Raw genomic sequence first — 18,400 nt, forward strand, 5'->3', positions numbered from 1 at the left:
AAAGCTGTTTAAGCTTATCAATTTCAGTCTTGCTTCTTGAGGCTATAAGCATATCATCAACATACAAGAGCAAGTAGATGAAAGAACCATCATGTAATTTGCGAAAATAGACACAATGATCGTAGTGACTTCTTGTGTACTTGAGCCCTAGCATAAACCGATCAACCGCTTGTACCACTGCCTGGGAGACTGTTTCAAACCATATAGCGATTTTTTCAGTTTACATACCGAATCCTCTTTTCTTGCAACTTTAAACTCACTTGGCTGAGTCATATAGATCTCCTCTTCTAAATCACCATGTAAAAAAGCAGTTTTTACATCGAGTTGGGCTAGCTCCAAATCATACTGAGCTACCAAGGCCAAAAAGATGCGTATGGAGGAGTGCTTCACAACCGGAGAAAACACCTCATTATAGTCAATCCCCTCCCTCTAAGCGTAGCCTTTAGCTACCCATCTTGCCTTGTAACGTAACTCATTACTTAGAGATTCTTCTTTCAATGCAAACACCCATTTCCCGCCAATCGCCTTCTTACCCTTAGGTAACTTTACAAGCACCCATGTATCATTCTTATGAAGAGATTGCATTTCCTCATCCATAGCTGTCTTCCACCTTTCTGACTTGGAGCACTGGATTGCTCCATAATATGAGGAAGGAACATCTTCATCAAAACTTTCAATAACAGGAAGTGCATAGGTAACGTAATCGTTTAGCCAATATAATAGGGGAACATTTCTCTTAGATTTACCAGTTACAATAGGCTCATGAACCGGAGCCAAAGGACCAACATTCATCTGCTCCTCTAGTGGAGCCATATCTTCTGCATCATCATTTGTTCCATCACCTGTAATCACTATTTCTGTGTCTTCAACTATAACATCAACTGACTGACTACCCATGGTTGCCAATCTACTAGATACAGAACCATCTGGACTAGGTGAAGACGCATCAATCTCCACTTGTTGCAATACCTCTTTGGCCATACTCTCCACCTATTGAGAGTCAGTAGACTTCAACATAGAAGCCTCATCAAATGTCACATCTCTGCTCAAAACAAATTTCTTATCTATCGGATCCCATAGCTTATAACCTTTAACTCCACTTTTCAGACCCACAAATATAGCTTTCTTTGCTCTAGGACCCAACTTACCATCTTTGACATGAAAGTAAGCAGGACACCCAAACACACGAAGGGAATCATAATCCTGAGTAGGTTTACCATACCAAACTTCCAATTGCAGCCGAAGGCAACCTGTTAACAAGGTAGCATGCATAACTCACAGCCTCAGCCCAAAACACTTTGCCCAATCCAGCATTGGACAACATACACCGCACTTTCTCCATTAGAGTACGGTTCATGTGCTCAGCTACCTCATTTTGTTGCGGTGTACCTTTCACTGTGAAGTGTTTCTATATTCCCTCATTCTGACATATTTGCAAGAATGGATCACTCGTATATTCACCACCATTATCAATTCAGAGTCTTTTGATCTTTCTACCAGTCTGAGTTCAATCAACTTCTTCCACTTCACATAGATATCTAGGACTTCATCCTTGTTTCTCATGGTATATATCCACAAATGCCTAGAGTAATCATCAACAAAGGTCACATAATAATGTTTGTTCCCTCCAAGAGATGCATTCCTGGAAGGACCCCAAACATCCGAATGAACATAATCAAGGGTTCTACGCGTATGGTGGATAGCGGTGCCAAACTTTACCCATGTCTGCTTGCCCAGAACACAATGCTCACAAAAATCCAACTTACAAGTCTTAGCACCTTTCAACAGTCCTTGCTTTATTAATGTTTGCATGGACTTCTCACCTGCATGTGCAAGACTCATATGCCATAATCTGGTGGCCTCCTTAGCAACTGCCTCTGAATGCTCAGTAACAGCTACTTATCCACTAACTGTTAGGGCTGGTCATCAGGCTCGATGCTCGTGAGCAACTTGGTGCTCGACTCGTTTTGGGCTCGGCTCGAGCTCGCTCATTTTAAAATATGAGTCAAATATGAGCACGCTTTTATGCTCGAGCTCGAAATCAAGTAGCTCGCGAGCTACTCGAAACTACTCGTATTTTAGATAATTTTGTTAAAACACAAGATAATTGTTATAATAGTGTGTTGAATTTTAATAGCTTATCACATATTGATTGCAACAATAATGTGTTCACCTTATAATACTTGTTAAATAGAGGTTCATTGTTATTTCAATGAATTGTAATCACATTCTCGTATATCGTGAGATTGTCTCTGCATATTATTTTGATATTTAGTAAGTATTATATATCTATTTTTGCTCACTTGTATCTAGAATATGTTCGAATTCAAACTTATGAACAAAACAAATCAAATAAATATTGAAAACTTGTGATGGAGTTTAAACATATAGTTCTAAACCGTCAAGATCCAGACTCGAGAGCTACTCGGATACTTGATGATCTAACTCGAGCTTGGCTCGAAAGAATTTGAGCTCGACTCGAGAGACACACGTGCTCGACTCGAACTCGCTAAAGCTCGACTCGACTCGCTCGATGACCAGCCCTACTAACTGTACCACCCTTCAAATAGTACAAGTTATTCTGACGTATGCCTTTCATGATAACCATTGCTCCAGAAACTATCTTTAGAACACCACTGTCAATGACTACCTTGTAGCCCTTAGCTTCTAAAGTACCAACAGAGATAAGATTCTTCTTCAAAGTAGGAATATATCAAACATCCTTTATTTCCTTAACCGTTTCATCATACATCTTGAGACAAATATTACCCATCCCCATAATACGACAGGGTTGATCATTCCCCATCAACACATCACCACTTTCAAGCTCCTTGAAACTTGTAAACCACTCCCTTACGGGACAAACATGATAGGTAGCACCCGTATCCAAAATCCAATGACTGGAATCAATGAAACAAATACTCGATGTAACAAGAAAAGAGAAATTTGAACTATCAGAATTATTACCTCCTTGAGCAATGTTGACATTAGGGATCAAGTTTACGCCAAGATCTTTACTTGTGTTTTCAACTTCTTGCAGTCCTTCTTCCAATGTCCAACCTCATGACAAAAAGCACACTCATCACGGGCTAGATTTCGCCCTCTCGACTTGGAATGAGATTTACTTCTTCTACCACCAGAGTTTGGACGGTCATTAGACCTCCCTCTTACCACAAAAGCAGTGCTCGTCAACTCTCTTGACTCCTTTTCATTGTTGTTCATCATATCCCAACTTGTCAACGCAGACTGCACCTCAGAATAGTTCAAAGCTTTCTTCCCGAACATAATGGTGGTTTTTATATGCCCATACTCCTCCTTGGGAAAAGATCTCAACAAATGGAAAACTTTGTCTTCATCCTTCATTTCTTCTTCAATGTTCAACAAGTCGGTAAGTAACTTGTTAAACTCGTTCATATGTTGGGACAATGAAATACCTTCTTTCTTTCTCATATCACACAACTTTGATTTCATAAAGACACGACCTTCTATTGTCTTATCTAAGTACTTCTCTTCAAGGATTATCTAGATTTCCTTGGTCGAAGTCTCATTGAGAACAAGGTACTTCACATCCCTAGCCAAACACGATCTTATGATACCACAAACTCGTCTATTTTTCTTAACCCAAACACTCTTCTCTATATCTGATGGTTTTTTGTCTAACACATCATCCAAGTCTTGTTGGCATAGTGCATCTATAACTTCACAACGCCACATACTAAAAATTGTTAGATCCATCGAATTTCTCCACATCAATCCTTACATGGTTAATATTCAAAGTCGTAGGAGGTGATTTCTCCTTAGACGTCGTAGAAGTAGTACCCGATAGAGGATCCGTCGCCATACTTTCTCAAACTTTCATATACCACAAAACAATCAATAAAACCAACAAAAGAAGCCCTATGTAGAACCTTGGCTCTGATACCAATTTGTTTCGTAAACGAATGCAGAAGCGTGACAATTGGACAAAGAAGATTGAATGTGGTGATAGAAATCGACAAAAACAAATCAATTAAAATACTTACCAATGCAAAGAAAATAACCAATAGAAGTGGAGACGAGATTTATGTGGTTTGGCGTTAGCCTAATCCACCAAGCAAAAGAGGAGAATTTTACTAATCAAGAGATAAACAAATAGAGTACAATCACTAACAAACAAATCCCAAAGAATTCACAAACTCTCTCTCACAAATTGAACCTAACAAATCCCACAAACCGGTCTCGTATTTATAGAGATCGTGGGTATCAAATTAGAATCCTATTTATAATAGGAAACCAAAACCTTAACCGTATGGTTTATCCAAATCTGAGTCGTATACCAACAGGTGTATTGTTGATTTGGTTTATTATTACAGGTGAAACCCCATTACACAGTGCAACTTTAGGAGGGCATTTGGGCATTGCTGTTTATCTACTGAAAAAGGGTGCTAATCCTAATACTGCGGATGATTCTGGTTTTACTCCTTTGCATTATGCTGCAGAAATAGGTACTTCAACCAAATCTATCTTAGTGAATTAAAGTTGTTGGTAACTAGACAAGTTCTAAAGATATTGTATGTGCATATCTATGCAACATACCATAATCCACATATCAAGAGTTTCTATACTTATAGATTCTTAGTTAGAATATATTTTATCTCCACATATGTAATAGTTGTATGAAGAGAATAACGTAGGATTTCCTTGATTTTAGGTTCCTTGATTGTAGGTTATATCCTTATATAGTTGTATATTCAAATTTCGAATTTACTTCCTTGTAATACATGTAAATGATCTATAAATAAATATTTTCTTCTTGGTCTTCTTAAGGAAGCCAACCAAATCAATTCTCAATTCTATATGGTATCAGATTTCTAACAAAAAAAAATAAAAATAAAAATAAATGGCTTCACCTTCCCCTCCAAATTCCACTTCCGTATTCCCCAATACAAACTCGATTTTGGACCCTTTTTCCATGCATCATTCCGATAATCCAACGACGGTTTTGGTCTCTCCAGTCCTCTCCGATGACAACTATGGCACTTGGTCTTGTGCTATTAGCATGGCCTTGCGAGCAAAAAATAAGCTGGGCTTTGTTGATGGCACATTCAATAAACTGTCTAAAGAGAAAGATGTCCCGAATTGGGCTCGATGCAATGACCTTGTTAGTAGTTGGATATTGAATTATGTGTCGATGGATATTCTTCATAACATTCTTTATGCCGAAACTGCTACAGAAATATGGGAAGATCTCAAGGAGCGCTTCTCATAATCAAACTCACCAAAGATTTATCAACTAAAGCAATTAATCTCCGCTCTCAAACAGGACAGTTTTACTGTATTAGTTTACTTTACTCAATTAAAATCTTTATGGGATGAACTTAACTCTATTGTTACTGTTCCCCCATGTGTTTGTGGTTATGGTAAGACCATCACTGAACATTACCATCAAGATCGTGCAATGGAGTTCCTCCAAGGACTTCATGATCGCTTCTCTGCTATCCGCAGTCAAATACTTTTAATGGATCCATTTCCAACCATCCAACGGATCTATTCTCTAGTCCACCAAAAAGAGAAACAACAAGAAATAAATGTTGTTATGGTTCCTTCTATTGATTCCGCTGCTCTCCATGTGTGTCAATATGACTCTCGTCCTTCCTATCACTCTACAAAAAGGGCTAGACCTTTTTTTGAACATTGCAACAAACATGGACACACCAAAAGCACCTGCTACAAGATTCATGGATATCCTCCTAAAACCAAAGAAAATGTGGTTGCCGCTGTACCACCTGCACCAGCCCCAGGGTCATCCCCTCCACCATTGATAACTGAACAGTATAGTCGTCTCCTCACCATGTTGTCAAATGACGAATTTGCAATGCCCATGGCAAATCTAGCAGGTTCGATTCTTCCTTTTCCCTATTCGTCATGGATTATTGACTCGGGAGCATCTAATCATATTTGTTTTAATCTAGCTTTATTTAAATCATATATCATTGCACCAAAGAATTTTTCAGTTCAATTGCCAGATGGAACTCACTCATTAGTACATCACATTGGCACTATTGTCTTTTCACCAACTTTTATATTTGAGAATGTATTTCACATACCTTCTTTCAAATTTAATCTTTTATCAATATCTCAACTAACACATTCTCTTAGTTGTGATGTTATTTTCTCACCATCTCAATGTATATTTCAGGACCAACGGACTTTGAAACAGATTGGTCGGGGTGATTCTCGAGATAGCCTATATTATCTAAATAAAGCTTCTGCATTCTTCGTTCTTGGCAGAAACAAGTTTGATCTTTGGCATTGGCGCCTCGGTCACCTATCTATGTCTCGTTTTAAATTTTTAGTTAAAACATTTGAACCAATTAAATCTGATTTTGAATGTTCTTGTAATGTTTGCCCACTAGCAAAGCAAACTCGTTTACCTTTTAATAAAAATATTACTTCTAGTACTAATCCTTTATAATTAATTCATTGTGATATTTGGGGGCCATTATCTATGCCCTCTCATAGTGGTGATCGTTTTTTTCTCACTATAGTAGATGATTATTCACGTTGCACTTGGATTTATTTAATGAAAGCAAAATTAGAAACCATGAAATTACTGCTTTATTTTTTTAATCTTGTAAATAGGCAGTTCAATAAAAAGATCAATAATATTCATTTTGGAAGTGGTGATACTTTTCTCCCCCAACTCCAAAAATTTCGGTCAGATAATGGAACCGAATTTTTATCCACACCTCTTCAATCATGGTTTCAACTAAATGGCATAATACATCAACGTAGCTGTGTTGCGACCCCTTAACAAAATGGAATTGTTGAGCGAAAACATCGCCATTTTCTTGATGTAGCCTGCGCTCTCAGATTCCAAGCGCATCTGCCTTTAGAATTTTGGAAAGAATGCATATTAACAGCCGCATATTTAATAAATAAAATGCCTACTCCTATCCTAGGTCACAAATCTCCACACCAAATTTTGTTTGGTGCTCCTTCTTTTTACTCCTCTTTGCGAGTTTTCGGATGCTTATGTTTAAGCAAGAACATGAATATCAAAAAAAAATTTGATGCACGTGCCAAACCAGGCATTTTCATAGGATATTGATAAAGGTAAAATTAATAGTTTTACTAATGAATAAAGTGATGAAACTCTAAACGCAAGTAAAACTAAAACTGAACTATACTCGTGATTATCAAAGATTTCTACTCTCGATATTATTGAAGTAGAGTTGGAATAGAAGATTCGTTCCACTCCTAGTTCTTTAGCATTTAAGTTTTCTATAATTGCGAATCTATCCAAAGTCTAACGAGAGTTTTACGAAGGGAATTCCAAGAACAAGATACTAACTATAATGATTCAACTACGAAATGCTACGGAATACTAAAAGTTTGAATATAAAATAAGAATTAGGGAGGAATTGAATCCACCTTGAATCCAACTTAAGAAACTAGCATAGATTGTTATAATTAAATTCTTACGTTCTTACAGTAAGAATTTGTCGTTCTAATCCCTAATTATACATGACATCTCTACCAATTCATAACTAGCATGTGAGGAAGTCCACCCATTCTCATGGCGAATCAACTCCCTTCTAGAGTGGAATAGACTCTTACAACGATTCTACACTACACAATCAAGCTTTCATCAATGTTTTATCAAACCCCTCTAATGGAGGTTTAGCCTTGATTCATCAAACTATCATTTCTATATGAATTAAAACTAGACATCATATAAAGATTCTAATTTTACTAATTTAACTAATCAATAGATGAAATCTAAATTAACAACTAAGAAATCATTAAATAACAAGAATTGAAATTATCAAGAACTAACTATTTTATATATCTAATGAATGTTAAATAATGATTCCAATAACTAATCTAAAACAAGGAATAAAACTAATTAATGGAATGAAAACTAATTAATTAACTAATTCAAAAACTCAAAACTAGATCTAGAACTATCTCTAATGGATACTTTCTATCATAACCTAATTGATACTTAAAAGCTAAGTCTTGTGTGTGGAAATGGAGGAGACCAGATCCACATTTTCGTGCATGGGCTGAGGGTCCATATTTTGGGCCGGAAAATCGAGCCCAAAGCCCAATTTCTTCAGTCCACAGGGCCCTTTTCAGTTGGCTTTGACTTCAACAGGCTTTTCGTCCACTTTTAATCTTCTTATTGGGTCAAGGTTTGGACCATTGGAAAGCTCTTTCCGAGTCGGTCGTTTTGACATAAGGTACGCCCAATTCTGAGGCCTGAGTCCAAAGATACGGTCTTCGGAAGTTTTGCTGACTTTTGTGTGCTGTTTTTGCCCGCGTTGACTCTGACTTTTCAGCTTCTGACCGGGCTTTACAAAGGCTTTTTCTCCTTGAATCTTGGCCTTTAATCACAGAACTTCTTAGCAACCAACCCTTGCTCCTTTATATCGCCAAAGTGGCACATTTCTGCACATAATTGACTTCAATGCCTGAAATACATAAAAGCATGTAATTAGCATTAACTCTTATTTATTACTTGCATAATTGGTCTAAAAGTATTATTGTTAAGGGGTTAAAACTACAGTTTTGGGCTCTTATCAAACCACCCCCAAACAGTATTTTGCTTGTCCTCAAGCAAATATGAGAAATTAGCATAAGTGACCAAAAATGGAGTTCTAACTAATCTCGTTTCAGAGTGCGATTGCATTGACTATATGCAACAAGGCGCTTAAACCACTAGGAATTCCCTAAATGACGAAGTTATAAATCCTCTGAGAGTTTTCCAGTGAAGGTATTCACAAACTTCATCTATACTACAAATCGACTTCGAGAAATAAAGCTATTGTTTCCTTATCTATGTCTCAATTATCTATACATCTCTAGCAATAAATACGAATAATCAAGTTGAAACCTAAGCTAATATATGCATAATAATCAATCATCTACTTAATAAATATATATACAATGAGTAATACTATGAGATGAACTAGCGGTCCGTTTTTGAAAAACTTCTAATAGCATCTTTAAGTAGGTCCTTACATAAATGTCAAGACAAAACCACTCTAATTTTTCCCGCTCAAGTTTAAGCTTACTCCGAATGTAGTGGGCACACTTTTACCTTACAAACTCAATGACACACAAGGAAGCCTCGGAGTCGATCAAGCACATCCGCCACTTACTATCACACTAACCTATTCCTAATTGAGCTAGAGGTCTTTATTAGGTGTTCATGGGGATTAGGAGATGGTTTAAGAAGGAAGGAAATGGATATTCAAAAGGACAAGTCCGAGATAATAAAGTCTTCATATTATGTAACTAGAGAAAACCTTGTTCTTACTTTTGTTTCTATACTTTGTTTCCATCCTTAGCCATATTTTTCTTTTTCTTTGGCTTTTGACTCCTTTCATTCTATTTTTGGAGTTCTAACTCTCTTTATTTTCTTTTATACACACACACACACACACACACACACACACACACACACACACACACACACACACACACACACACACACACACACACACACACATATATATATATATATATATATATATATATATATATATATATGTATATATTTTGGATGGAAACTTTCTTTTTTTATCCTGAGTTTACTAACAAATTCTTGATTTCAAGGTCTTTCTCTTTTCTATTCTTCATCTCTATTCTCATACTTATTCAAAGAATCGGGTAGGTTGATTTTTTTTTTTTAACAGGGTAAAAGATTTCCGTTTATGAAAGGCTAAAGAAAGGCTCGAGGGGGCTTACTAGCGGAAAATAATTCATAGGTTTGAATTTTGGCTATATCGATCCAAAGAGGGCCTAAATTCTCGCTTAGGATATGGTATAGTGATCAAGCAAGTGGACGTGTGATTTCTCTATCTGGATTTTACTTCTCCCTTGTGTCATTTCTCAAATATTCACTCATATAAGGCTTTAGGCTATATTCTCACAGGATTTATAGAATAAGTACTCTAGCCTAGATTTCAGAAACTTACTGCCAACAATCATAAATACTCATGTAACATATTTATAGATAGATGCAAGGCTTATTACCTACATATTAACCTAAGTTTCTAAAAACTATTCTAATGCAAAAGCTACGTGAGATTTCTAGATTATTCAGAGCATAGAGAAAGAAAACAATACCAATATTCCTAAGTGTACAACATAAACTTTTTATTAATATTTTTAATTTTTTTGAATTTTTAATTAGAAAACAAGTGCATATTATACATATCTATATCCTAACAGATGCCTTAATTATAAGTGTTTCTATGCCCCCCCCAAACAAGAAGCATGCTTTGTCCTCAAAGTATTTAAATAAATAAGTTAGAGAAATACCTTGAAACGCCTGAAATTCTGGAACATCTTAACTCCCGTTTAAGCATTTTCCTCATCATTCTCAATAAAGAAATGAGGTTCCTTTGCATCTTGCCACGCCATGGTAATCTGCCAGGCTTCACGCCACTTATCGTCTACAATAGCTAACCAATAGTGGCTCCTAGCCTGCTAGAATGATCACTTTGCGAAACCACGCACCATAGGTGTCACTTTGGAACAAGTCTTCAAAAGACTGTTCTGGTATGATACGAGGGGATGTCATCACCAACTACGTGCTGGAACAGCTGCAGACGATCCTGGAACAACCCACAAAAAATCGGAATTTTTCTTGCCCATGAGGGTCAGGGCACGGAGTGCGCTCAACCTATGCCTGGGTAGAGCGCGGGGTGCGCCTTGGTGATTTTTGAGTTCCAGGCACTTGGGAGCAGGGCGCTCTCACTTTTTGCCTGGGATGGGCGCGGGCCGCGCTCAGGATGAAAACTGGAATTCCAGTGGTGTGGGCAGAGGTCGCGCTCAGGTTTTTGGTAGCTTGGTATGTCGCACTCGATGAAATTCTCGCCGACGATTGCCTAGGGCGGTAAGCGCCCCATCGCAGGGCAGTGCGAAATCCATTTGAAAGTTGCTAAAATGGAGAAGAAAAATGGGAACCGTGGGTGTGAAAGGTGAGAGATGAAAGTGAGGTGTAGTGTGGGTTGTGAGTGTAGAATGAATGGAGTTTATATAGGTTTTAAGTTTCCAAAACGAATCGGGAAGTTGCCAAAACGCTTTAAGGCAATTGCCGAAAACAAAAAATTTCCAAAACCGAAAACGGAAACAACCCATATTCTCTATTCCAAAATAAACCCAATATCTTTTAGGTTGAATTTAGGATAGTAACTTCTAAACTCTTTTAGATTTCATCCTATCTTAACATCTAATCATGGGTATGCCAATATTGGCAATATTGTTAACCATCACTCCAAAACAACTTCTAAATTGGAGGGTCATATAACAAATCATGCTAGAGTAAATAATACCACCCCCAAACAATTTGGGAATGTTGGATTAACAATAAAAACAATGTATAATTCGAAAAGAACCATATTATATTAAAAATTGAACTTCAAATACAATTAACTACCGAATTCAAATTTAACTACTGAATTCAAATTCAGCATCCGAACTAATAAAAACAATACAAACAACTAAATAATATCGAAACAAAAAATTTCTCGAAACACCTAGCCACATGATGAAGATGGAGCCTGAGATGGAGATTGGGCCTGGGATGAAGAAGGACCCGAGCCATCCGTCTTTTGACGACGACGCTCATGCCTCTCAGACTCATCTGAAACAGAACCCTCCAGGGGTGGCATACGTCGTAGAATCTCTACTTGGAATAGGCGTTGTGCTTCCATTGTTGCTTTCATCTCTTTATAATGTGCATCGTGACGCTGAAGGAGTGTCTCCATGTTACACAAAATATCCTCCTGACGCTTTTCGAGGATTTCAAAACTAGTCTAAAGGTTCGTTTGTTTATTTCGAATTATAATCTGCCTACTCCGTATATCTTCACAAATAGCATAAATGCAACGCATGCCAGTATGCAACATTGTCATGCGCTCTGAATCAGACGTACACTTCTTTAAGGCATCTTCATCCAAAGATGTTATGTCCTCTATTTCCTCATCCGAATCAACCATCCTGTCCTCCGACAACATCCAAGTCTTTTGGATACACTCCGTATAAATAATTTCGTTTGAATGCAATTTCAATATAGTCCGCTCAGTTCTTGGTTCCTCCCCCCCCCCCAAGACAACATTATCTTCGTAATTAAAGCAGGAAATGGTGAAATACTCTTCCCAACTCCTCTAATCATATTTATCAAAAACTCGAGGATACAGAATTCATACCTATTCTCTTGCAATATCCAGATAACGTGCAGACATGTCAAACCGATGTCGCTCACTTTCTCTTTCCCAATGACGTTCTTACCAATCCACTGAGCTACAGCCAGTTGGTTGGTTCGCAGAGATGACTGTCAAGCACAATGAGAATTCGGATTGTATTGACCTTCCATGAGAGTGTCGTTCATCAATGCAGGAACTCTAGTATACTGGGATTCCTGTACGGTGGCATCGAGGTGGCGTTCAGGCGTAATGCCTAAAATCTCAGCCAACTTCTCTCTCGATAATTCTCTCCTAACCCCAGCCACCTTCATGAAAACTTTCCAACCATCCAACTCTCTCTTCTTATAGAATTGTTCGACCAAATTGGAGTGGTAGAAATTATATGTCGAGTACCACAACCTATTCTAATTCCTCATAATCATTTCATCACGAAAAAACAGTGCGAAGCGGTCGGCCGTAAAAGCTTGTTTCGGCAGAATTCTTCGTCTTATAGCCATTGAAAGTTTTGAACTGATTTGGGGGTTTGTATTTGGTGTAGGAAACGATGTGAAACAACCCTACATAATAATAAAAAAAACGATGGTGGTGGGACAGCTGTTGCGCAGCATTTCAAATATTTTGTGGTTTTTTTTTCCTAATTTTCGGTGGTTAGGGATGGTGGTGGGAGTGTTTTGGGTAAGATTTTGAATTTGGTCATGGTTGTTTTTTTTTTTTTTTTTTTTAAATTTTAGGTTATGGTTTTGAATTTGGTAATGGAGGAATTGGAAAGACTCGCACTTCTTTTTTGTTTGGAAGAAGGAACGCGACGCTACATTTTGAGCCCAAGCCCAAATCGATTTCGAAATTCGTCGATTTTTCGCTCAACTTCAACCTAAAATTGCCGCTTCAGTACCAGTCTGATTTTTGCGAATGAGATATGGAAATGATTAGAAGAGAATTTCCAATCCGATGATCCATAAAACACTCTATTCCGACCGTGGATGACATATAAGAAGATAAAAAATGCCTCGAAGTGCGTGTATGACGTAAGTTATGCGAACGAATGAAATCTGAATTTATAGATAATGTCAACCTGAATCGAAATACGATTAAACGGCCTAAACAACACAAATGGAAAGTTGAACAATCTAGTACGGAAAAGCGAACATCCCACCCCAAACAAATTTTAGACAACAGAGTTTGAAAATTTGTTTTTTTTTTTAAAAAAAAGTGGGTCTTTTAAAGTCAGATTCCCTAGACTTCCTAAATTACTATTGTTATGATTTAGAATTTTTTATTTTTATGCATGATGTTTACTATAAGAAAAACGAAAAGCAATAAGAACATAATTCACACCATTGAGGAACATGACTCAAAAACCGAGAAAACATACATGAGTGGAATACGTGAATTATGTTAACCGTGGACTTAGGATCCGGTACTTACAGCCACACACTCCATAGGGAGGGCCCGGTTACCTGAATGGTGCACTTACCAAAATATAAAATTGTAAGGAAGTACACCAAACAACAAAATTAGCCGTTTATATTTAGATACTCGAGACTTTAACAAATAACGGATATATATATATATATATATATATATATATATATATATATATATATATATATATATATATATATATATCATGGAATGCACCCCCAAACGTAATTAAGCACCAAGATTCTCTACGACGAACTTATTGAAATGAAAACGAAGTTTGATGGATCTAGAATGTAATCGTGCATGCACCTTCTTTTTCGCCTTTGATGGTGGATATGAATGAATTTTAGATGTAAGGAATGGAAGAAATGAGAATGTAGGTTTGGCACAAAACTCATTCATGGTGTAGGTGGAACCGCCTCAATTCTGAAAATGAAGGTGTCAAGTGCCTTTCCCTTTGGGAATTATTTCGTATTAAAGAGGATTTAGAAAATCATTAAGTACGAAGAAACAAAAGGGTCAAGCGCAAACTCCGTGTTCCTTTGAAAGGGTGGAAGGTGGGGATATTGGTGAGGGAAGATGAATGAGTGTCAGCTAGAGCTCTCGTGTCTAGATCATTATAAGCATTGAGATATGCGGACATTCCTCAATAGGTGGGTCAAAAAATCACCGGGATAGAGGGTGAAAAATTCATCTTCCGTCATAAGCGTCAAGGGATAAATGGATGTTGGCGGGGTGGGACTCACGGCGGCGGGAAGAGTTGCAAAAGAGTTGAAGGAAATCTTCCTCAATTTCCTCTATGTCCAAGGAGTATTTGTCGAAGTTGGAACTTCCAAAGGAAAGGAATTTGTGCATCTGGTCATTCGGAAACGTGGTTTTGAAATAATCATGAGCTAAGCTCTCGATCATTCTAACCTCCCCATCGATATTCGTATAAGGCAACTGTTTGATCGTTTTAAAAATGTTAACCGCAACGGAAAGATGGCCAAAGGACAAGGACATCAAACGATCATGGCAGTTTATAAGCGCGTTGGCAGTTGCCAAGAAGGGGCGCCTTAAAATGATCGGAACAGAATCGTTAGCGACTTCTGTATCGAGGATAACAAAATCCGCAGGATAGTAGAAATTCTGAACCTTAACCAGCACATTTTCCACTACACCCTTAGGATACTTGATAGACCTATCAGCTAATTGCAACGTCATTGTTGTAGGTTGCATTTCCTGTAGACCTATTTGTTTATATAAATAATAAGGGAGTAAGTTAACACTCGCCCCGAGGTCTAATAAAGCAGTGGTCGTGTGAGTATCCCCTAAGGTGCATTGTATAGTAGGACGACCAGGGTCCTTGTACTTAATGATTCCATTGTGTTCCGTTAAAGTTGGAAACTGTTCAGTTAAAAAGGCGTCTTTGGGGAATCTTTGTCTTATGCCTAGTAGTGTACAACTCTTTAAGAAACTTAGCATGGTGAGGTAACTTTTTAATCGCTTCAAGAAAAGGTAAGTTTATTGTTAGATTTTTAAAAACTTCCCTAATTTTGTCAAAATTTATATCCTTGTTTAACATAGCTAATTTATGAGGAAACGATGGTTTCTCTCTATATTTAGTATATGGATCAACAGGATGGTTAACCTTGCTTTTCTGTTTCTTAGGCTATGGTTTAACTAGTACCTCTACAGGGGTAGGATCTTCAGTTTCTATTTCGGTATCTAGTGTAATATCTTATGTAGGGACTACTGGTGGGGTAACTATAGACATAGTTACTTTGTTATCCACCACTCTGCCTGAAGGGAGAGTGGTGATAGAATTTATCTCACCTACGTTTGTATTTTTGTTACTAGTATTAGCGTTTACCTCAAAGGCTGTGTTTGGTGTTTTAGGATTAGGTATCGCTTGTCCTGAAAACACACCTTTTGGTTGTACTTTCTCTTGAGCTAACTCCTGTAAGAAAAGTTGGATGGCTTGTAAAATCTGTTGTTGAGATTGCATAAAGGTATCAAAACGATCCGGTCCGGTTGTGGAGGAGTATTTGCTACTGGTTGTGTGACAGGAACTATGTCACGTTGATTATTAATGGGTGGATTTTGGTAGTTATTATTTACTGGAACGATACCTCTATTAGTATTATAATTATTATTGTTATAATTATTATAATTACCCTGACCTTGTCCTTGTCGTGGTTGAACTTGGTTGTTATAATTATAATTACCCTGACCTTGTCCTTGCCTTGGTGGACCTTGGTTGTAATTGTTTGTTGGCTTAACATTTGGGTTAAACAACCTTGGAGGTTGTTGATTATTTCGCCAACCGAAGTTGGGGTTTTGTCGCCAAGCTGCGTTAGGTTCGCTATTAATGGAAGAAACATTATCTTGTTATGATTGTTGTTGTTCATAGGCGAAAGGACAATAGGAGTCGGGATGCTCTGGACTCAAACATAAATTACATGGATTGGAGTTGGCATTCATGACGGGGATAGACATTTGTTGAACAGAAATAGCCTCTACCTTTTTAGTTAGAGATTCGATTAAATTTTTAAGTTCCAGATCGGGTTTCATCTCAAACATACCGGTGACTTTAACTGTTGTAGAAGAACTAGCGGAACGAGAGATATCGTCACTACCCCCCCAGTTATTATTACACTTAGTTTGATTTTCTAAAAATTTATAAGCCTCTGAGGCTCTCTTACTTAGGAAACTACCCCCATTCACTATGTCAACCATCTCCTTGTGGTGGTGTAACAGTCCTTTGAAAAAGGCACGAACTAGCGTGTCTTTCGCTAGGTTATGGTGTAGACACTCTATAAGTAGATTGGTGAAACGATTCCAAGCCTCTAAAAATGATTTATGAGGATTTTGTTGAAAGAAATGAATCTTGGAAAGCATTTCATCGGTCTTCAGTGGTGGGTAAAAATGTTTCATAAATAGTTGAACAAGTTTAGCCCATGAGTCCACAGAATTTGGGCTTGGGCAGTGATATCGTACTTTTACTACGTTAGAGATTTGACTCTCTAATTTGGCGAAAGAGCGAATTCAAAGTTTCCTTACTCACAAAATTTCGTGTTCATTTAGTTGGAGTAAAGATTCGATCTAACCTAAAGTCTAGGACAACTACAATTTGGTTTTTACTCTTAGGGAACTAGTGAGTAAGTTAATACAAATACTAAGTTTCTTACCTACACAAACATTAAAGAAAAACATTAAGATTAGAAATCATGAAACTAAGACAAAATACAAATTGCTAAAGAAAAGGTGGAGAGCCAATCCTCATCATGTGAAACTAAGTTTTTAATGTTGATTTGAATAGGTTCATTTGATTCTTCCTAGACTCATAGACAAGCCATAATGGAAGAAAACTTGATCCCTAGCATGTATGGCTCATCTCTAAACTCATACATGTTAGCAAGTGGAACCAAGCAATGACTTATCTCTAAGCTCATCACTTTGATTCTTAACTAGACACTACACCAACTATCATTTTGGGATAGGATGTAGGTCTAGTTGTTCTTCCTAAACAACTTACCAACTTAACAACAAATATTTTCCCTCACATGAGTTGGATTAACTCCCCTAAAGGGAAGTTAGCTCATGATCCTTGGGACAAAGGATTACTAGTTAGAAATACAAAAAGAGAGAAAGAAAGAGGAAAAAGAAGACTAATTATCTAACTCACTTGCTTTTGATTTATTTTCCACTAGGAGAAAACCAAAGTTTCCTCCATTAAAAACTATTACAAGCTTTCTTACAAAACTAAAAACTAAAAATAAAATATGGCTAAGGAACTAAAATAATACAAGGTAAGGAAAAGAAGTCAAGGGAGTAAATGGAGTGTGCCCCCCCTTTTTTTTCTTCTCCATTTGAGAGACATCTTATTTCCTCCCATGTGAAACATTAAACCACATTTACTTCATTTTTATCCACCACATTAAAACAAAGTGACACCTTGCCTTTTTTTTTTTTCACTATTAACACCTAATCTAATTAATTACATGCAAGGTGTCAACTTTGCACCAATAATTTGTCATTTTGTCTTGACATGCTCCATGATTGATGACTCATCCAATCTTGTGGGCCCATAGTGGGTCCTATGTGCAGCCTAGTTATGGGTCCGGTCTTTGGGCAATTTTACAACTTCCTGCCTATCGTAGAGTTCATCATACGATTGTCCGAAGCAGCTCACTTGTGTCGCATTTGGAGTCCCGGTTCAAGAGGTAGGAGCTTCGGAAGTTTGATGCTTCGTGGCCGATTTGGAAGAATTCATATATATGTCGCTCCTCGTGCTTTATCGCAGTTTAAATAATATTTCCATGTTTATGTGAATACCTACAAAAGTATGAAAACATATTTATTTTATGATTATTAAACACATAATTAACCAAATTTATATGTCTCAATGGGGTTTTCATAATACACTTTTGGGTGCTTATCACACTACCCCCAAAAACACTTTGCTTGTCCTCGCTGTTAAGAGACATTAAAACGGATAAGTAGCCAAAATGTGTAGTCCTAATTAATTCTCGTTTAGAGTGCGGTTGCATTGACCATATGCAACAAGGCCTTAAACCACTAGGAATTCCCTAGTGGACGAGTTATATAGCTTCGTGAGAGTTTTCCAGAGAAGATACTCACAAACTTCATTTATACTACAACAACTCAGTGACAGAAACTCGTTTCCTAAATTAATCTCAGATATCCATACATCTCCTTAGCAGGGAACGAGGATTGATTTATTTGAAACTCAAGTTAATATGTATTCAATAATTAAAACATCTACATATGATCAT

This window comes from Coptis chinensis, chromosome 6 (genome assembly GCF_015680905.1).
Source record: "Coptis chinensis isolate HL-2020 chromosome 6, ASM1568090v1, whole genome shotgun sequence".
In the NCBI taxonomy this organism is placed as follows: domain Eukaryota; kingdom Viridiplantae; phylum Streptophyta; class Magnoliopsida; order Ranunculales; family Ranunculaceae; genus Coptis; species Coptis chinensis.